Here is a 27,778-nt window from a genome sequence, read left to right as displayed (position 1 = left end):
TAGATGACTTATCTCTCCGAGCAGAATATTTGTAATCCTCCAGGTGAACTTGGTGAGATATTGTTTATGAGCTGGCAAATGCACATGGTTACCCCTGCATCAACTTGAGCCGAGTAGGTAAACAATTCAATGTGTTTTCTGTCCTCAGGTTTACTCCTTTTATAATCATAGAATGTTTGAAATGCCTTCAGCTAGAAAACTGAACCTTGGCCGAAGCAGAAACAATTACTTTGTGCTGTCAGGATTCTGATATTCAACAACCATTTCTTTATTGAGAAGTTCAGGGGCTGACATGGAACATTTTTGACATGCCAAATATCGCTTTTAGACGTTCAGCTGAATTTCAGATTTGTAGTACACACTACGCTGACTTCTTTCTTCATGCCTCTCATCCTCTCTTGACTCACCTTCTCACTCCCAATTCTGGAAGCCTTCATTGAAACCTCTAGAGATATGGACTGGCAGAGGGATTTCTAGAGCAATAGATAGCAATGGTTGGCAATGGAAAGACAAAGGGAGGGGGTAAGCATAGAAGGCTGCAGTCAAAGTGCGAGTTTATTTATCAAAGGACTGGAGAGTTGGAGAAGATGGGGGCGGGTAAGGCCACAAGAGAGTGAAACACAAAGATGGTGGGTATGAGATGTTTTGGGAGATCAAAGAACAAATGTAAGCCACTGAAATAGGGCTGATGTGTGAGGAGGGTTTTATCGAGAAATCAAAGTTGTGGATAAACTGAAGGTATAAAGGGTGAAGGGTGGGAGAACAGTCAAAGAACATTTGAGTTCAGATAGCAGAGCCATAAATGAGGGTTACACTAGTGCTGGGTTGAGATGGCGTTACATAAAGAATATTGATTTATATTCAGTATTCTTTAGAATATGGATATCCTTGTTTTAAAGGTCAAGAATAGACTTCTAAGTCTTTAGTTTAATTACTTAACTGTGCATATGGCAATACTGCTGCGATCTTTTGCAATTTCTAGATGCCTGCAATGTAATAATCTTACATAATTCTGTAATATGTATGGCTGTGAAGTAGCTTCATCATTTTTTTCCAAAGAGTGCATCTTTGTTGTCTTTTGGAAGTTAAGTTTACAGTTTAGCAAGTAGGTTGGAATGCTTTATATCCTAAAGATGTGAAGGACAACTTGAGAGAAAATAGCGGGACATATCTTCACAATAAAAACTAATAATGAACTAATTTTTAAGCTTTATTTTAATTTAAAATGTTACAGACATCAGGACATAATAATTTGTATTTTCAAAACATAAAAAAAAAATTACATGTAACTTCATTTCAAGTTCCATTGCAAAACACTCCGATTAATCAACCCCCTGTGCTGTTACACACAGAAGGTCAAGAGCAAATGTAGTCTTCAGGTGAATTGGAATTAGGAGACGGGATAATTTCACCAGGTGATTCAATTATAATTTGGTTGTCATTTTAAAGTTATTATTCTGCCCTTATTTTAACATAACACTTTGATTTTATTATTTACAGTTAAAAGCAACATTTAGCATTATTTGGGAGTGGAGAAGTAAAGTTTATAAAAGCTTAAAGGTATGATTTTCCCAATTGTAGCAGCTGCAGTTTAGACACAAGCGTTTCTGAGGTGGCCAAGATAGAGTCTTGAGCTGAAAAGCCTCGTTAGTTTTTAGCGCAAGATGTCATGCAGGAGTTGAAGCGTACACTAGGAACAGCCGCCCCGATGATTAAGTCTCTAATTACCAATTAAGTTGGCTCCTAACAATCATTAAAGTGGTTGCAGACTATTTTGCTGGCTAGTGTTGCAATTACCAACCTTGCTTCACAGTGAGCAGCTGAACAGATATAAACAAGATACGATGAGGTTTGCAAGCACCACTTAAAGCCATGCTTTTGATGGTCACTTGCCGATTCAGATGGGCTGACTACACTGCATTTGAAGAGGTTCTTTTGGACCACCTTTTTGCCAAAGCTTCACTAGCACTATCAATATTTATTCTGGAAATTTTCTAAGGGCTTCACCTGAAGAGGGAGAGAGTGCTCTGCTGCTGTATCTTTGTGGAGATCTTATGCGAGTCACCAGAAGATAGGATGTGCTTGGGCATAGTGGTCTTATTAGGATCTTGTCCTCTTAGTCTTGAGGAGGAATGGAAGGAGGAGAAGATGGCAGATAAAGCCCAGGGGAGAGAGAGAGAGGGGATGGGGCAGATTCTTGATGACTTGCTACATTCTCCACAATCTGCTGATCATGAGGTACTTGTTGTTATCATGAGCTATTGTTTTGAAGCCACAAGGGGAGGAAGAGGTTGATGAAAACAAAGGGACCAGGAGGGGACCAAAGGGTTTCAGGTAAATGGTTTGCATCTGGAAGGGATGTTTCTACCATCTCATTGAAGAGCATTTTTGAGAGATGTCCTCCATCGTCACATTTTGGAGAGCTGTCGATGCAAGCTTTAACTTCTATGACTAGGGATCCATCAAGAAGTCCACTATCTGTACTGAATCCTTTCAACCCCTTCTCCATGCAGTACACTACAAAAAAGATCACCAATTCCAACTTCATCCAATTAACCTCATGATTACATTTTTATCAATATCAAAAACAAAAGTGTAAACATGACAGAATCAACATCACTTAAAAATATTAAACAATTTACCCTGGCGTGTATACTTTGTTTCTATCTTATGAGTGTTCTTGTCAACTCTAGTATTTCTATAGGGTGTTTCTCCAGCTATAGCAGTAGCCAAGGTGGGTTACTGCTGAGATTTAGAATAGGGCATTTCACATGTCTTTCTTGTACATGCAAGAGAGGATTTGGGCTGTGATGGTCCACCTAAGACCACACTTTCTCAGCATAGTTTTCAGCAGTCTGTATCACCCAGATGAGGATTATGTTTGCTTGCAGGGTTTGGGGGCAAGTTAGTTGCAATCCAAGCAAATAGGTTCCTGCTCCACAATAGTCTGGGTGGTGTGAATGTTAGTGTTTAGTTAGATGATGGATAAAGTGTGCTTAGCTTGTGATGCGTATAGTGCTGCAGATCTTACCTTGACCACTCATGATAAATCTATACATTTTTAATTGTCACACTGAAGCCAAGTTTTAGGAGCAATGCCTCTGGCTGCGAATTCCTCAACAATCTTTTTCCAAATCTGCCATGAGTTGCCTTTGCGGTACTTCTTCAGGACCTCTTAATGTTCTGTCTAAGAACTTCTGAGCACTCTCCATTCGGACATTGTTGAACAGCTGATTCAATACTTTCAATGGTGTTGGATGCATGGAGGCTGCATATGCTATTCAAGGAATCTTGTTCCTAATCAGCACTGCATGCTAAACCTGTTCTAGTGCCTCAAGCATATTTAAACCATAGTGATATGCAACTGGTTTCAAACTTGTGGGCTAAGTACATTTAAAGAGAGGAATGTTATTACCACAACATCGACATAGTGCCTCTTTTCAACCTTTGCTCCAAATAACCCCCTACGATTTTCCCTGTAGTACATGCTGAGATGTTTCCGAACTATCACTGATGGTTAATTGCTTTTACCACTTTATATAGGTGGTTTCCCTTATGAATGCAGACACAGGATTTTTAATGGTAAAACTCAGTGACAAACAGATCTAAGATTTTCAATGTCTTCTGGATTATACAAAGATTTAATTAAAATGGCATTGGGATTCCATTTGAGAGTTTGGCCCTGATTTTACTAATATGGCCGCCCCGAAATCGGGGCGGGCGAGGCTCACAGAATGGCATTCCCCATTGGCCTCGGGCGCCATCTTAAGAACCTCGGGTGGCCGTGCCGGTAAAATCAGGGCCTTCAGGTCTTTGCTGCTACATATTAGTTTGAAACTGTTACATGCAGAAGTTATAACTCTGTATGTAGTTTGTTAAAAATATAAAACTAAAAGAATATTAAATACCGTAGCTGGAAATTTTTTTGTGGCCCCTCTCAATTGAACAAAGTCTACTTATGCATGTGTCAGGCTTCTGCCAAGCTTCCCTCCGAGATATGGCAGTGAAGTGGAAGAAAGCTCAGGGAAATTCCTAGTGATAACATACTGATTTGTTTACAGAGAATATTTAACTTGCATATAAGGTGCTACTTTTTCCCATGCTTCGCTGAACCAACTGCTGCAGAGTTACGTGTGCTGCTAATGCAACCTCGCTGAGGCCATCTCTATGGATGACTGCTGAATAAATTGTGAACTTCCTATGATCACTTTGGCTTAATTTCTTAATACCAAAGTGTACAGACTAATAAAATGCTCTTTATCCTTTCAAGAAGCCAATTAAAGGTTCACTTTTGTTCCTTCATGATGTTTGACAGCTCAAAAATGACAATGACAAACGACAACATTCATCTTCATTACCATAGTAATGGACTTGAAAATGCTGAAGGAAACCATCTTTGTCAGATCTGTTCTCAAAGGGATTTTACTTGTTCTTAGTACAGTGGTTTTCATTAAATAAAAGTAAATGTTCTTCTCCCAGCTTTTTGGCTTGTTAGCAAACTTGCAGAAACTCACAGGATAAGCACCGAAATTTCAAGGCTCTATTCACAGATTAGAATCCAGTTTGATGGGAATTTATATCATAGAATTCAATAGTCCATTAACAAAGCTAATACTGCACTAATAATTAGAAATATGTACTAACAGAAGCAAGTGTCACAGACAGATTTATGCCTTTCCTTTTACTGCCCATGATCAGTATGATCGGTAAAAGGCATGTTTTCTTCCCCTCAGTGATTGTCTGAATAATTCCAACACCAAACTTTTTGTGAGATTAAACATAAGCTTAGTTATTTGTTATCACACGCTCACTGTGGTGATTGTCCCTTTAAGGGCAACACAGCAGAGTAAGGGTCACATGGCCTGTGACAGCCTAGACCTGGAGGAGATGTGCAAGGACCAGATCTCCTTGGATGAGGAGGATGTTGAGGAGGGCAGTGGGTCTGATGATGCTGAGGCGGAGCAAGAACGCTGGGCAGTGGGCAGGGCTAGATTTGGACAATGAGCAAGGGATGCCCAGATCGTCTCTCATTTTGGGGACAAGCAGGAGTAGCAGGTGGTGAGGTGTCCCAGAATGGGTGTAAGGTCAAACCAATGAAGTTGTGCCAGCATTAACTAATCGATGATGTCTTGCAGCGAGGTCAAAGTGATGCCTCTCTCATCCTCAGCGATGTATCTGACTCCTGCCTAACAGAGAGATGCATGGCCCCTGCCAATGAATGGACACATCATGGGATTCATCAAAGCTGGAATGATAGTCTCAGGCACTGCAGGCCCCACTAAGTGTTTGGCTCCAGGTTTTCACTTTGATCTTAGACCCGAGGAAGGCAGGCAATCAGCACCTTGACAGCTCCCTGACCTCTCCTGCTCAGGCAACGAGATGCAAAATTGTAATGCTCTATTCCTGATGAATGGGGGGAAAAGGCAGCAGTGGTTTGCTCCTGGAAGATTTCCTGGGGGGTGGGGGGGGGGGGGGGGTAGGGTTGCCTGCGGCAGGGCTTCTTTACTCTGTCCTCAGTGTGGGAGAGACATAGCACAGTCATTCTCTCACTCCACAGGAATGAAGCACTGAGTTTGTGCGTGGGTCTGCCGAGCTTGGCTGTATAAAATGACAGGTTGGAGGCTCTGTGAGAGTATAGAGTGATTTATTATTTCTAACTATATACATAGTGACCTCTTGACACTTGTGCCTACTTTCACCTGTGCCAACTCGATGCCTATCATTTCTTACTCTTCCTCACCCTCCCACTATGTCAGGTGCTTCCCCAGAATCCACAGCTGAGGTTGAGGAGGCCCGCTGACTCCACACCCTGTTGCCTGAGGTGACCTTGATTGGCGTCCCTGGGGAGGTCCTGGATCTTTCGGGCCCTGGCCTGCTTTCAGGGTATTGTAGTGCTGCCCTCATCAGTGTGTGGGGCTGGAGGAATGTCACTCACTGGAAGGGGGGACTCAGATGGGTTGGACATTCCCAGGGATTCCTGGGTGGAAGGCCCCGGGCTGTGCACCAGACGATTCTCATCCTTTTGGATGCCCTATGTGCCTTGTGGTCCTCTATGGGATAGAGGGGCAGCTGGAGTGAGATCCAGAATTCCCGCCATCCTCTGGCACTGACACTTGGGGATTCCTACTAGTGCCTGCAGCATGCTGTTTTAAACCTGCACCATGGAGTTTATACCCTCAGGCATGGAGCTCACGCATTGAGCCATGGAGTGTATGTCCTGCGCCAAGCTCTCCACTTGGATACCTCACAGTTCTGGCCTCATTGCACTGGAGCGACGGCACAATTTCCTCAGATAGAAGGTGATGGGACTCCTCCCGTCAGCCTTACAGTCTGAGAAGGGATGCTGTAATCCCTTCCTGATGCTCGCCACTCTGCCTTTGCATTTCCATCAGCTCTGGGATGACCGGACCCAGAGTCAGATCATCAGCCAGGGGCCCAGCAGAGTCCTGGGCTCCGGCATCCCTCCCAGTACTGGTTCCCTGGGACTTCCCTCCCTCTGCCTGCTGTGGATCTTCAGCTGTGAGGTGTTCACCAGTGAGTGACCCAGAAGCCAGTTTACTTACTGAATACACGGAGGTGTAAGCATCTGTGCTGGTGCTGGGTGTGGGTGACAATGTGATACATCTTCAATGGTGGGATCTGAGAAGTCTTCCTCAGAGCTGCTGGAGTCCAGTGTGTCCATGAGGCATGCGGATGATCCAGCTGTGATGCTCCTTTTCCTGCAAGAGAAGGGAGATGGCATTAGTGCATCAAAGGGGATAAATGAGGGAATATTGATTACTCACTTGAGACTTGGAGATGACTGCGCGTCTTGAGGATTCTCACATTTGTCTGCTGCCCCATTTTACCATCAACTCAATCATGTTCTCCCTCTTCCCCGGCCGGCTCAAGTGCTCTCTCCTCAAATTGTGTGAGGGTTCTGAGCTCGGGCATTACTCTGGCTGGACGCGCTGCCTCACACTTGTTGTGGTTAAGTTTGTCCTACAATGATACACATAGTGAAGAGTGTAGGCAGCAATGTTGGCATTCAAGATGGTGATGAGATGTGGCAGGTATGGGCCTTGAGTGGGAACTGGAGTATGAGGAGCATGGCAGCGAGTAAGGGCAAATATGATGATTGGGGAGGTGGGAGGAGCCTCCTTCCAGATGTTGGCAAAGGCAGAAGTGGCTGGGTGAGAGATAAAGTTGAAGGTATGAGTGGTGTGCGAGGGGGTCCAGAAAAATACTACATGAGGCTCACTTACCCTGGCTGAGTGAAGATCTTTCATCTTCTTGTGGCACTACTACCCCATCTCTTTTGCAGTGAGCTGGCACTTAGCAGGGCTGCCACTGTATCCGACGTGGGGTTTTGATGCCTTCAGGAGTGGAGGTAGAGTGCATCATGCCTCTGCTCCACTCCATCCAGCATTCTGGTGAGGGTTCCCTCCGAGAAATGCGACGCGGGATTCCTGGCTGCCATTTAATAGATCGGGAACGAGTGCTGGGAGCGTTTATTTGGAAGCTCTCCAGTGGTGGCAGTGATTAAGTTAAGCCGGGGTAGGTGAATCAGAGGGAGGCCGTCATGCGTGCTTCTCATGGCCATAAACACCTTAGTTAATCGGGCTCAAGATTCGCTCAGAAACTGTGCCGGAGCTGTTGGATGGATTCACTCCATTTTAGTCGCCGGAACTGACACATTGCCAAACTGTGGTAAGATCACCCCGATGGCACTGTTGGTGTACCTACTCCTCATGAGAGAATTTTAAAAATACGGTGTTTTATTATTGTTGCAATTTGAATCTGGTTGTTGGCAAAATGTTCACATTAAGAAGCTAAGAAGCTCTAATCACCAAATATAAACAGTGTGAAGATATTTATCTCAGTTGCGCATCTGAGGGAAATGTCCCACTGATTGGATTTGATGCAGACCTGCACTGACATTAAAGCCTAATGCAAATCTCAAATTGCATTTAACAAGGACACAATGTTGGCTCAGGAACTGAACAGATAATTTAGCATCTCCTGCCACATTAATACACTTGGGACAATATCAACCCTAGAGAAATCAGACTCGGTTTGGCTCAGTCTGCCTCACTCAGAATCCAATCTTGTGGGACTTGCAGTGTAAACAGACCATATCAGTTTAAATTCCCACTCTTGACATTTGCACCACATCTCTATTCTAAACAGGAAACAGTCACTTGTTAATTTACACCATGCAAGGCAAGATGAGATTGGAGTGTTACAGCATATATACCACTTGGAAGGAAACAGCTGCTTCATTTTCCTACCACTTAAGCGATGCCTCTATGAACTGGATCAGACTACTGTTGCTGAATAAAATCAAGATGCCAGCTCTTACTGCAGTCATCATGCTGTGCACACACAATTGGGAGCCATGTTTCAGATTTTAAGATGGAAATGTACAAAATATATATATATAATTTTTTTAATTTTGCTATCACATGCCATTTGTTTAATAGCTAACCGTGTGTCAGAATTTCTAAATACCTTTTGACATCTGTCATATAACGTTTGATTGCAGGTATATTTGTTGGAGCTCGTTAATATTTTGTGACTGCGAGCATGTGAGAAAATGGAATAAATTGACCCTCCCCTCAAGCCAACAAAGTAACTGTTGCTTGATGTATGACAAACAGATTGTTAAGATATATAGTGAAGAATGTTCAATGACAGAAGCCCTAGAGCAATGTAGAAAAATGGACAACACGTAAAAAGGAGCTTGATCCAAGTGCAAACAGTTGAAAAGGCAGTGATAATCTTGTTACTGTACCCTTTGTACATATACACATGGCAGTGGGCTGTTAGAAATTGTTTTTTTCTTATTGAATTTATAATTTTCAATTTTGAGAATATACAATTTCCCTCAATAAGCTAAATTTGCAACTTTTCATTTTAAAAACAGTTGAGCTGCTCATTCAACTCATGACTATTTCTTACACTCAGAGCAGAAGAAAGGCTGAGTGGACAATGAATATTAATATTCTGTAGAACTTAAGGAAGCATGGAATGAGAAAGGTTCATTGGATCCATCAAACCTTTTTCTCTCCTAAGCTATGCACAATTTGTTCAATATGGGCTGTGTCCACTTTATACTCACAAGATCAGCTCTGTAAAAGATAATTGAGCAAAACCTGACAGTACTTACTGGAAGGTCCAACTTGTATTATTGATTAAAATTGGCTGCTACATTTCCATAGTTCAGAAATCAGAAACCCTGACTTTTGGAGGCACTGTACTGGTAAATGGTGCCTTCAAGTTTAATGTTGCAGGCCAGACCTGAGCAACCAGGATTTCTTTTGAGGTGATCTTCTCTTCCTATGGTTTGATGAGGAAGAAGAACAGGATCAAAAGATCACTGCACAGGCATAACTGGCACCACAGACAGCCTCCAGCTCCTGCCAGCTGCTACCTACATCTCCCTTCAGGCAGATCCAGGCACTGTTTTCTCACTGTGACTCTTGGCAACATTTCAGAAGGCTGTACCTCTCTCAGAACTTAGTAACTGATTGGTGGCAGCTGCCAGACAAATGCAGGCACAGCTTGTAAGGGAGATCTACAGCCATGATCCAAACCCACTGCCAATTGAGTTCTGCCATCACAGTCTTTTGGCAACAGTTCCGACTCCATCACTTCTATTAAGAATGCTTCCACAAGTACCAATGCAGCCATTTGCAGATCACCATGCTACAGTTTTTACAGGCTGAAAATGATTTCACACACATCGTATCAGTGACAAAAAATGTCTCAATGAAAACAAATCTGATGACCTTCCTACTGCTAAGAGTATTGTGCCTCACTTTGAAATCTACTCTTGTCTAATCTTTCAAGGCTTCTCCCTGAATCTGAGTGTCTCGGCTGATGATTTACAATAGAAGCTTTAAGGTACTCCCTTGTCTTTGGTTGTGGTGAATTTCCCCTTCATAAAAGAAGTAAAAAGAGTGAAGGCTGGTGTGTCCCATCATATGGAATGCAATCCATGCTTCAGAAGACATTCCTTAATGAGAGTGAAATAATCTTTGGCAATGAAATATCATCCCAGTCTTCTGCTTTTTCCCTGTGTGTTTAACTATGAGTGAAAATATGCTTGCAGGAGGAGAAAGAGAGCCAGGTGATGAGATTCATCATTGTATCTCTTGCACATTGATGACAAGTTGCAGATAGTGCTCTGCAATGAAGGTGTAGTAGCAGCAACTGAAAAACACACTCATTACAGTGTACCTGTGCAAGCTCTGATGAAGGGTCATCGAGACTCGAAACGTTGCCTCTATTCTCTCTCCACAGATGCCGTAGACCTGCTGAGATTTTCCGGCATTTTTCCATTTTTGTTTCAGACTCCAGCATCCACAGTATTTTGTGCTTATCCAAGGTTTAAGAGTTTCTTGTTACTTTAGTTTTACAGGCGAGTTTGTGAACTTTTTCCAGCTCGTCATATGCCTCCTTCAAGTCTGAAAGTTGGAGTTTACTTACACAAATTAGATAGAGTTTCTAGAAATTGGGCTGTACCAAATAGGAGTGCAGACTTCCAGTCGGTGGCATTCCAAAAAGTTGGAGCTTACCTGATTACTAAAATGGGACTGACCCCCTCCTGTGCCCGTCAAGGTCATGGGAGTACTTCAATTGTATAAGTTTGAGATATCAGTGGGAGGATTTAAAAGTGCTGAACCATTTTATAACCATTATATTTTTTTCTACTGAAACTCTCCTGTGTCTTTGTACCAGTCGTAGCAAGTTAGTTTTGGACCCAGAACTATAACTGACACCAACAGGTTTCCCAGGCTAATTTTCCGTGTCTGAGGTGTTTAAAAGCAGAAACTGACTGGTAGAGAAATAACAGCAGATCAGGTTGCACAAGAGGTGTTTTGTGCCTTGGTACATCTGCTGACATTCCAAAGATGTAGTAAGAAGTCTCACAACACCAGGTTAAAGTCCAACAGGTTTATTTGGTAGCAAATACCATAAGCTTTCAGAGTGTGCTGCTCCTTCGTCAGATGGAGTGGTCTCTGTTCTCCAACAGTGCACAGACACAGAAATCAAGTTACAGAATATTAATTAGAATGCAAATCTCTACAGCCAGCCAGGTCTTAAAAGGTACAGATAATGTGGTTGGAGGGAACATTAAACACAGGTTAAAGAGATGTGTATTGTCTCCAGACAGAACAGCTGGTGAGATTATGCAAGACCAGGGGTAAGCTGTGGGGGTTACTGATAATGTGACATAAATCCAACATCCCGGTTTAGGCCGTCCTCATGTGTGCGGAACTTGGCTATCAGTTTCTGCTCAGCGACTCTGCGCTGTCGTGTGTCGTGAAGGCCGCCTTGGAGAACGCTTACCTGAAGATCCAAGGCTGAATGCCCGTGACTGCTGAAGTGCTCCCCCACAGGAAGAGAACAGTCTTGCCTGGTGATTGTCGAGCGGTGTTCATTCATCCGTTGTCGTAGCGTCTGCATGGTTTCCCCAATGGTTTCCCACATTCCAAAGATGTGCAGGTCAGGAGAATTGGACATGACAAATTATCCCTTAGTGTCACGAAGTGTAGGTTAGGCGGATGAGTGGGCTAAATACATGGGGTTATGGGGCTAGGACAGGGTGGGGTGTGCCTGGGTGAGATGCTCTGTCGGAGAATCAGTGTAGACTCGATGGGCCAAATTGGCTCCTGTACTGTAGGGATTCTATGATTCTATGTAAACTCATCTCATTTTGGCAAGCAATGAACATTTGATTTGATTTGATTTGATTTATTATTGTCACATGTATTAACATACAGTGAAAATTGTTTCTTGTGCACTACACAGACAAAACATGCCGTTCATAGAGAAGGAAAGGAGAGAGTGCAGAATGTAGTGTTACAGTCATAGCTAGGGTGTAGAGAAAGATCCACGTAATGCAAGGTAAGTCCCTTCAAAAGTCTGACAGCAGCAAGGAAGAAGCTATTCTTGAGTCGGTTGGTACTTAACCTAGACTTTTGTATTTTTTTCCTGAAGGAAGAAGGTGGAAGAGAGAATATCCGGGGTGCATGGGGTGCCTGCTTTGCCGAGGCAGTGGGAAGTGTAGACAGAGTCAATGGATGGGGGGCTGGTTTGCGTGATGGATTGGGCTACATTCTTTTGTAGTTCCTTGCGATCTTGGACAGAGCAGAAGCCATACCAAGCTGTGGTACAACCAGAAATAATGCTTTCTATGGTGCAGCTGTAAAAATTGGTGAGAGTCGTAGCTGACATGCCAAATTTCCTTAGTCTTCAGAGAAAGTAGAGGCATTGGTGGGCTTTCTTAACTGTAGTGTCGGCATGGGGGGACCAGGACAGCTTGTTGGTGATCTGGACACCTAAAAACTTGAAGCTCTCGACCCTTTCTACTTCGTCTCCATTGATGTAGACAGGGGCATGTTCTCCTTTACGCTTCCTGAAGTCAATGACAATCTCCTTCATTTTGTTGACATTGAGGGAGAGATTATTGTTGCCGCACCAGTTCACCAGATTCTCTTTCTCATTTCTGTGCTCTGTCTCGTCTTTGTTTGAGATCCAACCCACAACGGTGATGTTGTCAGCAAACTTGAAAATCGAATTGGAGGGGAATTTGGCCGCACAGTCATGGGTGTATAAGGGGTATAGTAGGGGGCTGAGAATACAGCCTTGTGGGGCACCAGTGTTGAGGATGATCGTGGAGGAGGTGTTGTTGCCTATCCTTACTGATTGTGGTCTGTGAGTTAGGAAGTTCAGGATCCAGTCACAGAGGGAGGTGCCGAGGCCCAGGCCACGGAGTTTGGAGATGAGTTTTGTGGGAGTAATGGTGTTGAAGGCTGAGCTGCAGTCAATAAATAGGAGTCTGACATAGGTATCCTTGTTATCTAGGTGTTTCTTGGTTGAGCGCAGGGCCAGGGAAATGGCGTCTGCTGTGGACCTGTTGTGGCGGTAGATAAACAGGAGTGGAGGCTCTTTCATGAAGGCTCTTTCAACAAAGGAAGCTGGAACAGAAATCTCAGTGTTACATTGTAGCATCAGTCAGCTATGATTCAACAGTGAGCACCCTTGTCTCTGAGTCAGGAGGTTATGGATTCAAATCCCATTCCAGGACCTTTTGTGGTGGGGTGTGAGCATCACTGACAAGGGCAGCAGTTGTAGCCCATCTCTGAATGACCTTGGGAAGGTGCTGGTGAGCTGTCTTCTTGAACCACTGCAGTCGATCTGGTGCAGAGATGCCCACAGGAAAGAAGTGCCAGGATTTTGACCTAGTTACAATGAAGGAATTGCGATCTGGTTCCCAGCCAGGATGGTGTGTGACTTGAAAGGAATATTACAGGTAGTTGTGTCCTATGCATCTGCTGCCCTTGTCTTCCTAGATGTTGGAGATACAAGTTTGAAAGTTGCTGTCGACGGAGACTTGGCATGTTACTGCAGTGCATCTTGTATGTATACACTCCTACCATTGTGTGTCAATGGTGGAAGGAGTAAATGTTTAAGGTGGTGGATGGGTTGCCAATCAAGTGGGTTACTTTGCCCTGAATAATGTCTTTTTAGAATGTTGTTGGAGTTGATTCATCTAGGCAACTGGGGAGTATTCCAACACACTCCTGATTTGTGCCTTGAAGATGGTGGAAAGGCTTTGGGAGTAAGGAGGTGAATTAATCACTGCAGAATTGCAAGTCTCTGCCCTGCTCTTGTAGCCACAGAATTCATTTGGCTGGTCCAGTTAAGTTCCTCATCAGTGGTAGATGTTGATGATCAGCAATTCAATAAAGCAATTGAATATCAAGAGAGATGGTTAAATTCTCTCTTGTTGGGGATCGTCATTGCCTGGCACTTGGGTGGCATGAATGTTACTTGTTACTTCTCAGCCCAAATCTGAAAGTTGTCCGCACTTGCTGCATGCAGACATGGCCTGTTTCGTTAGCTGAGTAGTTGCAAATGGCACTGAACACTTTGCAATCATCATCAAATGTCCCCACTTCAGACCTTAAGATGGAAGGAAGGTCATTGACATTGGTACAGCAGCTGAAGATGGTTGGACTGAGGACACTACCCTGGGGAACTCTTGCAGTGATGTGCTGGAGGTTAGATGATTGACTTCCAACCACCACCAACATCTTCCTTACTGCTTGATACGATTCCAATCAATGGAAAATTTTCTCCCTGATTCCCATTTACTTTAAATTTGCTCGGGGTCCTTTATGCCACACTCCATCAAATGTTACCTTGACATCTGACAGACACTGCTCCTTCACCACTTGAAATTAGCTCTTGTGTCCATGTTTGGACCAAGACTGCATTGAGGTTAAAAAAACCTCTCAGATTATCCAGTGCAGCGTCAGAGTTGATGTTTTGGAATGGGATATTAAACCAAAGCCCAATTGTTGGCCATGGCACTTCCTTTTTCTGTGGCCTTTCACCATACTTTCCCTGCTGGTCCCTTTCCTTAAAGTTTATTTATTAGTCACAAGTAGGCTTACATTAACATTGCAATGAAGTTACTGTGAAAATCCCCTAGTCGCCAGACTCCAGCACCTGTTCGGGTACACTGAGGGAGAATTTAGCATGGCCAATGCACCTAACCAGCATGTCTTTTGGACTGTGGGAGAAAACCAAAGGAAACCCACGCAGACACAGGGAGAACGTGCAAACTCCACACAGACAATGACCCAAGCCGGGAATCGAACCTGGGTCCCTGGCGCTGTGAGGCAGCAGTGCTAACCATTATGCCACCGTGCCATCCATTTCGGTGTCACCCCTTTGGATGCTAACAGAGTTTTGTTCCACAAGGCCTTCCACCAGCTCTGTCGTAACCTCATCTGTGAGGTGCAGCTTACAATAATGATCTCCACACTGGAAATGTATAATTATTAGTGTTAGCCGGTGGTTCAGTTAGTAACCCTCTGACCCTGTCAGAAGGTTGTGGGTTATTGTCCCAATCCAGAATTTGAGCACAAAGATCTCAGAAAGAGCTTCAGGAGATGAATGATCTTCAACTCCAGGGAAGGCTGGAGTCACAGGTGTTTTATTCACTGCTGCATCAAAGCCTGAATAAGCATTGAAGATCCAAGTTTTCAGTGAACTTCAACAGCAAAGGAAAAAACATCAAAATTCCTGTAAGCCTTTCAGGAAAGGGTGCAGAGATGAATTCCCAATGATATTTTGAGAGGACTGCCACCTTTCTGTAGACAATAGCGAGAGAGTCACACTTCACTCTGTGAGATTGTTCAGCTCTGGGCAATGGTAAGAATTGCTGAGGATATGGAGACAACAAAGTCCAAAGTCCAAAGATGTGCAGGCTAGGTTGATTGGCCATGCTAAATTGCCCCTTAGTGTCAGGGTGATTAGGAAGGTAAATATATGGGATTATGGGGATAAGGCCTGGGTGGGATCGTTGTCGGTGCAGATTCGAAGGGCCGAATGGCCTCCTTCTGTACTGGAGAGATTCTATGAACATAACATCAACTTCTATAATGAGACAGATTCCCTATAGACAATTAACTTGGAGACAAATTGCTATACAGGGTTCCGTAACTTCAGAAGTGCTAAAGATTCAAAGTCCAAAGATGTGCGGGTTAGGTTGATTGGCCAAGGTTAAAAATTGCCCCTTAGAGTCCTGAGGTGCGTAGGTTAGAGGGATTAGCCGGTAAATATGTGGGGGTAGGGCCTGGGTGGGATTGTGGTCGGTGCAGACACGATGGGCCGAATGGCCTCCTTCTGCACTGTAGGGTTTCTATGAGATTCTGCCACAGCTTCTGTGCTGACATTCAGTTCTGGACAAAAGTAGACTTTCAGAGCACGGATTAGCTCATCCTTCAGAACATGTTCTCAAGATCGAGCTGGTGAAATATGTTGGGTAGAAAGAATTCAGTTAATTCCTTAGGTTGTTTCAGCCCCTGGTGAAGAAGTGCTGGTTCAATTAATAATTTTCACTTTGGGCTAAACTCAGTATCAAAGACTTTGACTACTGTCTCAAAGTTTGCAATGAGCTCCTCCACACTGCCACAGGGTAATATCATCTCCTTTACTTTGTTATTCAGCAGATGTGGCTATCACTGGCTAGACCAACATTTATTGCCCATCCCTAATTACCCTTGAACTGAATGATTTTCTAGGCCATTTTAGAATACATTTTAGAGTCAACCACACGTAGAACATGGGCATCGCTGGCTGGGCCAACATTTATTGCCCATCCCTGCGGGCATTTGAGTCAACCACATTGCTGTGGTTACATGTAGGCCAGACCAGGTAAGGATGACAGATTTCCTTCCCTAAAGCTATTACTCTGAAACCCTTGTTGGATTCAGGGTTTGATTTGACCAACTTAAGGGCATATCTATGCATTTCTGGTGATAATGTAACCATTCTGATGATTTTTGAGGATCTATTCCAATACATGCTCCTCAAGGTCAGACCAGTGACTGGTCCTTGTTCTCATGACGCATTTGGTTGAGGGCATTTTCTTCAGTGGTGCATTCCTCCTTCTTCCATTCTCACACCAGTTTTCCACTAGCAACGAATTCCCTTGGCAGTTATCTAATGTTACTTAATTTTTAGCTTAATTGAAAACAGTTTCATACTTCATTCTTTTGCCGGAGGACCCATTTCTGCTTGTTGTTCACTATGCATGGTTTGCTCTGTGAGGGTATGTTTTAAAGCCCATCTTCTTGGCAACACAGCCCATATTGCCTGCTTTGTAAGTAAAGCATGCATTTCTGTGGTGGGAAACTTAAAATGTCACTTTTTGGCATGGAATAAACAGAGTTAACTTATACAGCAGATCGACTTATGTGCTGCAGTATACGATATATACTTTTTAATAATGGGATACCAAAACCTATTGTGGGATCTCCCCAGGGGTTCGGTGTTAATCCGTTATAACTTCAGAAGAAAATCTGTGAAAACCATTTTTAAATGTCTACCCAATGTTTCCGCTGAAGTTAAAGCAGCCAATTGAGAAAACTCCTGAGGAAACTACGCTGTATATTTTCGTATTTCAATGATATATTAGTTTCTCTACATTACCACAGTTACTTCGCTTCAAAAGCACTTCATTGACTTAAAGCTTTGAAGTAACAAGCAATGGAAATAAATCTTTGAAAAGCAGGTTTAAAGCAGGATATGACAGAGACCGGAATTCCGAATCAAAAAATAGAAAATTCTGGAAACGTGATGAAAATCAGTCAGCATCTGTGGAGAGAACAGGAAATGTAATATTTTGGGGAGGTTTCACACCTGCAAATGTAGTTCCTCTGTTTTTTCTACAAATGCATTTCTAATATTATCTATTTTCTTTAAGAGCAGAACTGCAAGTGGCACAATTGCGATTAATTGGGGACTGGGGATTTTGTGTTGTGCATTGAATCATAGAATCCCTACAATGCAGAAGAAGGCCATTTGGCCCATCAAGTCTGCACCAACTCTCTGACAGAGCATTTTACCCAGGTCCAATCACCGTAATCTCATGTGTTTACCCCACTACTCCTTCAAACCTACACATCTTGTGATACTAAGAGAGAATTTAGCATGGCCAATCCACCTAACCTGCACATCTTTGAAGTGTGGGAGGAAACCAGAGCACCTGGAAGAAACCCATGCAGACATGGGGAGAACTTGCAAACTTCACACAGACAGTCACCCCAAGGTGCTTTGAGGCAGCAGTGCTAACCACTGTGCCAGCGTGCTGCCCTTATGCCACCGTGCCGCTGCATAATGAGTGATAGTTGTAGAAAGAAGTGATAGTTTGCAGGACCTAATGATGCACTTGATGCAGTTTTGGGCACACAGATATAGAAACCATAATGGGTCTATGGAAAAGCGGAACATGGATAAATGATAATATAAGCAATATCTTGTAATCTTCTAGCCTTAATGTTGATGTTTACAACTTCAGACATTTTATAAAGCTTCCATTATATAAGTGCAAATTGCATGTGCTTGTATTTTTGAGAGTGGGAAAGAGCAGCTGATTTGTGCTTGAGATGCAGATCTACACAGTCAAAGCATGGTGCTGCAGGTTGGTCCTCCCCATTGGTGTTGACCTACTTTTTCAGTCTACTCGACTCCTAGGTCACTGGACCTAGTTTTGCAAGCCTCCCATTACACACTCTTTATCTCTCTCTCTCTTTGCATATGATTATTTTTAAATCCTCTCATCACAACAAGCAGAAATTATGGTGTTGCAATGTCTTTGCAGGTATTGTAAATTAAGCTAGGCAATGTCTCCAATCTCAGAAAATAATGGAGTTGGGCAATGCCCATGATGATTGTGCAAATATAATCAAATAAATTACAGTTGGTCGTTTCAGGTTACAATGGATTAACAAAAGTAAGTTTGTGAATAATCAAAGATACACCGACATCCTCCAAGTTTCATGATCAGAACCCCAGTTTTGGAGCAGATTTCTGGAGAAGGTATTGTCGGGGCAAGTATTTAACATTCTATAGAGCCATGGTCAACTCTTTATTGACATGGAATTCATAAAGTCACTTATTTCTTGAACACCTTCAAACGTCTTCAAATCAAGTAAATTATAATCCAATTTATTCTAGATATTCCTTTAAAATAATCTAATCTAATAATAAAATAATAATATAATGTTAAAGTCAGAGTAATACAGTAATAAAGTATTTTTTCTGCTCTTCTCTACCTTGGAGTGTAGGGATTTGTTAACCCCTCTCTGGGGTATAGGCATCTGGTGTTCTCGGGCCAGTTGGCAACTCATTCATGTGCAGACCTCGACAGTGTATTTGAAGCATCGACAGCTGAGCCCAATTTGTCCTCATCTGTAAACAACACAGCATATAGCAATCAAGGAAGGAGACCGTGGATGGAAATTTGTTGAACCATTTGTGGCATTAAGCTAGTTTATTCCTGTAATGTTGGGGTAGGAGGGGGTTTTCCATGCCATAAGAACTGGGTTTTTTTTCTCAAAGACTAATGAAAAGGGAGTAATTTTGATCCCCAAAATGTGTGGAATTGGATCATTCGGAATTTTTAAAAAACTTCAAACTGATAAGTAACTCCTCAGTAAATGTATGTCACCTACTTTTAATGGGCCATGAAAATTTAAAAAAAGACTTACACTTATATAATGCTTTTCACGACCACCAAACTATTCAAAGTGCTTCAGAGTTAATGACGATGTGGAGATGCCGGCGTTGGACTGGGGTAAACACAGTAAGGAGTCTAACAGCACAAAGCGTTGTTAGACTCCTTACAGAGTTAATGAAGCAGGGCCGGGAGGTGGAGGGGGTGGCAGGGGGCCACAGTTGCATGGTGGCACAGCAGGTTTGATTCCCGGCTTGGGTCACTATCTGTGCGGAGTCTGCACATTCTCCCCGTGTCTGCGTGGGTTTCCTCCGGATGCTCCAGTTTCTTCCCACAGCCTGAAAGACATGCTGTTTAGATGCATTGGCCATACTAAATTCTCCCTCAGTGTACCCAAACAGACGCTGGAGTGTGGCGGCGAGGGGATTTTCACAGTAGCTTCATTGCAGTGTTAATGTAAGCCTTGTGACTAATAAAAACTTTTTTAAAAACTTCAAAAGTATTTTTGAAGCCTAGTCACTGTTGTAATATAGGAATTGTGGCAGCCAAGTTGTACACAGCAAACATGCCACAAACAGCAATGTGATAATGACCAGATAATCTGTTTTTGTGATGTTGATTGATGGACAAATATTGGCCCAGGACTCTAGGGATAACTTCTCTGCTCTTCTTTGAAATGGTGCCATGGGATACTGACATGCACTCAAGGAGTCAACTGGAGCATTAACATCTTATCTGAAAGACGATGCTGTACTCCCTCTGTATTGCACTGGAATATCAGCTTTCATTTTTGTGTTCAAGTCCTGGAGTAGAACTACCAGCTGAGCTATGGTTGATGTGCAATTATAGGAGTGGCATTGCCTAGCACCAGGACTGTTTCACCTTTAGAATGGAAAGGCTCCTCTTCAAGTAGAGTACAAGATTGTTTTCAATTAAAAATTGATGCCAAGGCTTGAAAGTGCTACCAGCATCCCACTTGAGTCACTGATGACAACAGATTTTACATTGCATTGTCTGATATGAGAATACAGGAAATTGCAGTTGTGATTCAACACTTTATTAAATATAATTGTTACAACAGTTAATAGCCAGCAAGCTAGGAGAGGATGGTCATGCTGAAATCTATGTCGTATCCAGTGGATTCCAGACTCAAGCCATAAGTCCTTCAGCATCATTCATGATCTTGATAAGGAAGAATTATAATGGAACATAATTTTGTGTCAAAACAGGAAATGGAAAAACAACAGAGGACTGACTCGAGTAGACATTCGCTCGCACACATTCAATTTCACAGACTGACAATTCTTTGAATGTGCTTTTCTTTGGCTGCATTTTAATCTTCAATTTATCTAATGAATACCAGCAGGTGAGGGCTTCAGAAACAATGATGAAAAATTGATTTTGTGACTGGTGGCCCTGAGCTTTATCATTTTACCATCATGTCATTCAAACTCTGCATTGCAACAATAACCTTTGAGTAGCTGGTGTTAAATTACATTTCTTTAAACCCTATGATTTAAATCCAGACAACATTAAGATATATCATAGATTCTTGAACAATACGAGATTAGAGTTGCAAGACCAAAGCACTTAGTCACAGATGGCTAATAGCCAGCCTAAAATGTGCCATGAAATCTGGGCAGTGGTTCGGTGAGAAGGCCACAGATAATGCAGGCCAATATAATTTTTGCACCAGAGCTATTTTTGATATTAACATAAACCAATAATATTGTGAGCATCATTTGAGTTCAAATGCTGGTAACTTTCTGTGTTAGTTGTCAGAGGCATTCAAAGAACTAGTAAGCCTTTTTATAAAGGAATGATCATAGAAATGTGAACCATGAAGGCAGCTACCAAAGTGATGTTCTGCAATGAATTCTTGGATCAGTGCAGGATTAGCCACTCCATCTTTAAATATGGCTGTTGGACAAAACCATAAACAACTATTATAGTGCTACTTCAGTCAAATTCTGGAGAGCAATCTTCAGAAGACATGAGAATTTCTCTCAAAGTGCCACATTACAGGTGGAACCTGCAGCAACCATTTGCACTGCAGAAGAGACCCCATATCTTGAGTGTGATGGCTGGCGATGATTATCACATTAATTTTCATATCTATTTACTGATATGGGAGTTACCAGGGTTCTGATATCAAACAAAACAAATGCCTTTGATTTATGCACACAGATCATTAGTACCATATATTACATGAAATTTCAAAAGACATCTATACAGGAATAAAGCAATTCATTTAAGTGTGTGCATGCTGGTTCACCACACATAGTTTTAGGTCCCTGATATAAAAGAATGCTCCACTGTTAAATTCTGTAAAACTCAAACACTAGTTTATATGTACAGAAGCACTACTTCTGTAGTAGATGGATTAGCATTAACATTATTGCTGAAGCCACTGGGACATGTTAATTTTTGCCTGTCCAAATTACATCTCCAGAGGATGTCCTCCAAGCAAAAATAATGTGGATTTAATCTGAATGCTAGACATGTTTGAACATGCTTTTGTGTAATGAGGAACTGATTAGTTTTTGTAGTAGAGAGGGTGTAGATTTGGAGATTGGACCAGAGAGGCTCAGTACAGGGATTGTGATAATAATCTGCTAAAATCTGATACACATAGTATATGATCAAAGTAATATACTGTGCAGTAACAGGGTAGTCTTGAACATGGATATTTTCTTCAGGATTTAATTATCCTGCTGCTTGAAATCCCAAAGGATGTTTTATTGCAATTGCACAATCTAGTCATCATTTTGTAACTGAAAGAATTGTGATTCCTATACAAGTTTATTTGAGAATTTTGGGTGGGATTCTCCGGCCGCGCTCGCCCCAAAACCGGAGAATTCCACCCGAGGTCAATGGACCTTTGCATGGTCTGCCCCACACCCGCTACAATTCCTGTGGCAGGTGGGACAGGAGAATTCCCCCCTATGGGCAGGATTTTACAGCTGCGCTCAGGCGAGATCGTAAAATCCCATCCGAGGCCAACAGAGATTTCCGTTTTGGGAACCTCGCCCGCCCCGATTCCGATGGTAGGTTTTCGGCCTATTTGTTTAGTTGATTTTTTTTTTGTGTTCATTATTTAGACCAAATACATTGGAACTGAAACTGCTTATGAAAATTTGTCCTGTATTCTGGCTTTTCATGTGACAAATAAAATGCCAAATTTTTAAAGAGTAATAGGAAGGTACAATATTAACAGATAAATGAGGTCCATGCTAATTTAACAACTCTAGCAATTGTTTTTTCCCCCAAAATAGGTTTATGAACATCAATAAAATGCCACCAGTGATGGGATCTTCTTCATTCCGGGGGCTCAGGTGGCTGCGCCTGGGACCACCTAAGCTTTGAAGGTCCTCACTGGTGAGGATCACATATAGTCCCCATCAACTTGACGTGATGAATTCTCCGTTAGGATCGGAGGCCATTGAGGCCATCCTGGGTGGTCAGGGGCATGGGGGACAGTGCCTGTTGGCAGTGCCTGTCTGGGACCCTGGCAGTGCCAGCCTGGCACTGTGCACCAGGCACGCTGGCACTGCCCACCAGTCGCTAGGCGGTGCCAAAGGGGTGGGGCCTGAGGGGGCTGGGCCTAAAGAGATAGGGCATGGCCATGATGGGGTGGGGCCTAAGGGGAGATGGGCGAGGAAGGAGCCCCACATTCTAGGATCTGGTCCATAGCCTTGCAGGATACAGTACTTCAGATGCAGATCCAGGTACCTTTCAAATGAGTTGAACATTTCAGCCTCAATAAAGCCTCAACTTAGGCAGTGAATTCCAGATGCCCACTACCCTCTCGGTGAAAGGGTTTTTCTCATGTCCCCTATAATCCTTCTATCAATCAGCTTAAATCTGTGCCCTTGGTAATAGAAGGGGAAATTCCCCAGCCTCTCGGCCACATGTTTCTCAATGGAGGGAGGAGGGCATGCTGTTCAATGGTTCCACTGCTGCCATCAGGATTTCCAATTGATTTCATCCTACACCGCCGCATAATCCATGGAACGGGACCAGAGAATCCCATCGGCGTGAATGGCCGGAGAATTCCCCCCGATCTCTCAGCTAAGGGAAACAAGTCTTTCCTGTCTACACAATCTAGGCCCCTCATACTCTTGTACACTTCAATTAGGGTCGCTCCTTAGCCTTCTCTGTTCTAAGTAAAACAATCCTCGTCTGTCCAATCTCTCCTCATAGCTGCAGTTTCCAAGCCCTGGCAACATTTTTGTAAATCTCCTCTGCACTCTCTTCAAGGCAATTACATCCTTCCTGTAGTGTGGTGACCAGTATTGTACCAGCTATGGCCTAACCAGCATTTTAGACATCATTACATGCCTGCTTTGTATTCAATACCTCACCCAATAAAGGACAGTAATTCCATATGCTTTCTTGACAACCTTGTCCACCTGTCCTGCCACCATCATGGACCTGTGAATATGCACTCCAAGATCTCTCATTTCTTCAACCTCTCTCAATATTTTCCCATTTATTGAGTGTCCCCTTTCTTTGTTTGCCCTCCCCAAATGCATTGCCACACACTTTTCTGTATTGAAGTCCAATTGCCACTCTCTGCCCACAACTATTGATAATATTCTGGAGTCAACAGCTATCCCCTTCACTAGCAACTACATGGCCAATTTCTTTTGTAATCTGCAAATTTCCTAATCATGTCTCCCACATTTAAGCCTAAATCATTAATATATACATCAAACAGCAAGGATCCCAACACAGGATACTGTGGAACACCACTGTGTTCCAACTGGCAAAAACATCCATCAACCATTACCCTTTGTTTCCTATCACTCAGCCAAATTTTGATCCAACCTGTTGCTTTCCCATGTATCCCATGAGATCTCACTTTTCTGACCAGTCTGCCATGTGGGGCCTTGTCAAATGCCTAACTGAAATTCATGTAGGCAACATCTACTGCACGATCCTCATCAATCCTCCTTATTACTTCATGAAAAAATTCTAAGTTAGTGAGACAAGATATCTCCCTAACAAAACCATGCTGACTATCCCTGATAAATTTGTGCCTTTCGAAGTGACAGTGCATCCTATCCTTCAGAATTGTTTCCAATAATTTTTCCACCACCGAAGTCAGATTGACCGGGCTATAATTTTCTGGGCTATCTCTCACACCCTTACCAAATAAAGGTACAATGTTTGCAGACCTATGCCTATAGTGCCAATTCATACCAAGATATGGCCATTCGAGCCCTCACCTTTTGCCCTTACATCCTCTATGCCAACTCATCCAGAATCCATTATGGACAAACCTCAACGGCCCATGCTGAGATGAAAAATATGTAGTTCTAAGTATATATTACATACTTCACTATATTATATATATAAGTACACTTTTAGTAATAACAGTCCATTCAATATATGTTAAACCCTCAAGTAAATAAACCCAGACCAAAGGCAGCAAATATTTTAATAACCACTTGGAACTCTCAATCAAGCTGTGAACTTACAGACCTCCACTGTGTTAGTAGCAGCTTGTAGAAGCAGTCAAGTTGTGACAATGCTTTTATTATAGTTCTTGGGCTTATGCCAACAAAAGTCGATTGACGTCTAGAAGCACATTTTTTCAACTCACAGACACAGACAGACTGTTTTATACAAAAGTTCAAGGGTTGGATATTTAAATAATTTGACAGCTTGACAGTTCCACAAACCTTACAAGCATTTATGTCCACTCTTAAAAAAATTTCAGGCACGCACTATGCAATAAGGCCCTCACTCCAACAGAAATGGGCTCTATTTGAACTTGGCACTGAGGTCAAATGACCCTGCTGTGTTCAGGGTTTGTACATTTGTGAGTTATGTCCCACACCACAGAGTCTCCATGACTCTGCATAAATCTCAGTCAAAGGGCAGCACGGTGGCACAATGCTTAGCACTGCTGTCTCACAGCACCAGGGACCCAGGTTTGATTCCAACCTTGGGTCATTCTGTGGAGTTTGCACATTCTCTCCGTGTCTGCGTGGGTTTCCTCGGGTGCTTCCGTTTCCTCCCACATTCCAAAGATGTGTAGGTTAGGGGGATTAGCAAGATAAATACATGGGATTATGGGGATAGGGCCTGGGTAAGATGCTCAGTTGGAGAGTCGGTGCAGACTCAATGGGCCCGATTTTACCATCGCGTTGCACCCATTTATAGGCATGAAAACTTGTTAAAGTCGGGCATGAGGTGAGTAGCGTGATTCGCACCTGCCTCCGCACCGGTTCTCCCTTTACCAAGGTCTGAAAATGGCCGTGATCGGGACCACGCCCGAAACAGGCACAATGACCATTTAAATGTATTTGCATGCACTTAAATTGATTTAATGGGTTGCACGCCCAACTTAACCGGCACTTCCCCCTTTACCACTGCGTTCACCCATCCAGAATCGGCGTGAAACAGACATGCTCCACGAAAGTCCGATTTGGGTGCTCCAGTTAGTGAGGAGGTAGGTGCCTAGTGTCCAACAGCTCTCTGCTTGAGATCAGTGGCGGGGGGCGGAAGGGGGGTCCGCTGCCACTCTGCCTAAGATCAGTGGAGGGAAAGGGGGGTTCACTGCCACTCTGCCTGAGATCAGTGGAAGTGAAGGGGTTGGGGAGCTCGCGATCAGTCTGGGTGGTGGGGGAGGTGGGGAGATAAGGGGGTCAATAACATTGTGGGGATGGGGCAATGTCTGTGGGGACCATGGGGAGGCATTATCCGGCCTGGGAGGGAAGTGGCAGGGCAGCGGCATTCTATCATTTTCTGTCTGCGCATGCGCAGTTGAGGGTGCCGATCGGAGCTGCAGGGTTTCGGGTGCGTTAAGCCCTGCCCACAGGCTTCTGCAGCACGATTCGGACTCACTGATATTTGTGCAAGCAGAGTGCGTATGAGAACGGGTCTAAAAGTCGGATTTGAAACACTCCCAGTTTCAAGCCTGTCCAGCACTTCGAATCAAAATGGTAAAATAGGGCCCAATGGGTCTGCACTGTAGGGATTCTATAATGGAAAGTTGCTCTGGCAGTGCAGTCAGCTAACTAGGTATGATGTAGGAACAGAACATGAGTAGACTCAGTGGGGAATATATGGATAAAATATGATGCTTGAGCAAAGAAAATCTATATCCATCTAGTTCATCTTCTATTATCATGATTGCTTCATGATGTGATAATAACGTTGATTGCTGACCATATCAATGAATCCCAATTTAGTTTATAACAGAAGAAAACCCCAATGGTGGAGAACATTGGAAACCATTGGTACAAAGTTAGCTGTTCCTTGTAAGCATGTTAGACTTATCCCATGTTATATATCAAATTATATATAGTTTCCCAACAAATCATAGAATCATAGAGCCATAGAATTACACAGCGCAGAAGAGCCCCTTTGGCCCCTCGAGTCTGCACCGACACATTAGAAACATCTGAACTCACCAGTTGGCCCATAGCCCTGAATGTTATGATGTGCCAAGTGCTTATCCAGATACTTTTAAAAATATGTGAGGCAACCCGCCTCTACCACCCTTCCAGGCAGCGCATTCCAGATGTCACCACCCTCTGGGTAAAAAAGCTTTTCCCCACATCCCCCAAACCTCCTGCCCCTCACCTTGAACCTATGTCCCCTCGTGACTGACTCTTTAACTAAGGGGGAACAACTACTCCTTATCCACTCTGTCCATGTCCCTCAAATACATATATTTTCTGCAGGGAATCTGTCTAATTTAGATTTTAATGAATATTTTAGGAAGGATGGAGAAGGTGCAGAAGAGATTCACATGAAAGAGTTATAAAGAGAGACTCAAGAAACAAATAATTTCAATGAAAGAAAGATGGTGAAAAGGACTTTGAATATTATGAGATTTTTTGTTAAGACAAAACTGGACAATCTTTAACTATAGGATATAAATTTAAGATTTTCAGAAGAATGAGTGACAAATATATATAAATTATAGAGTTAGGATGGATGATATAATTCATCTTAAATTCGCCTTTCACTCTCCTATGCATCCCTTTGATTAGATGATGTGAAACTATTAATGCAGCTTTCAGAACCTGATAATCAAAGCGGAAGTATTGGGGTTTTTAGGATGGTGGCGTTTCCCTTTCCACCATATGAAGAGTGAGTGGAGAACACAAACACATGAAGTCCTGCCTCAGACAACTGCCGACCCGTCTGATTGGCCAATAGCTCTCTGGTTCCTGCAGCACCAAAAGCTGCAGTGGACAGGACTGAGACTCTAAGCAGTTCATAGACACTAAGTCCTGGAGTCCAAGACCAGGTAAGTTTTAGGTGTCTCAAGACAGGGAGGGGAGGTGAGGCCCATGGGACAGGCAGAGTGGAATGGAGTTGTTGTTGGAGATGCTTGAGGTAGATGCAGAGGCCAAACCCACTAGCGGCAGCATCCAATGTGAAAAGGAGACAGCTAATGGAGAAGGCTCCCCTCTCTCCCTCTCCCACTTCCCACCAAAGGTCTGAACAGGATTCATTTTTGGATTCCCCCTACCCTTCTACCAGCCTGAAAATTGGTGCTGGATGGGAAATAAGCCAATGATTCGCCACTTTAGGGCATCAATGGCACCCAAGTTGATAGGGTTGTTAAGAAGGCGTACGGTATGTTAGCTTTTATTGGTAGAGGGATTGAGTTTCAGAGCCAGGAGGTCATGTTGCAGCTGTACAAAACTCTGGTGCGGCCGCACTTGGAGTATTGCGTACAGTTCTGGTCGCCGCATTATAGGAAGGATGTGGAAGCACTGGAAAGAGTGCAGAGGA

Source organism: Mustelus asterias, chromosome 5 (genome assembly GCF_964213995.1).
Source record: "Mustelus asterias chromosome 5, sMusAst1.hap1.1, whole genome shotgun sequence".
Taxonomy (NCBI): Eukaryota; Metazoa; Chordata; class Chondrichthyes; order Carcharhiniformes; family Triakidae; genus Mustelus; species Mustelus asterias.
The sequence above is the reverse complement of the archived record's forward strand: the minus strand, read 5'-3'. Positions refer to the sequence as shown.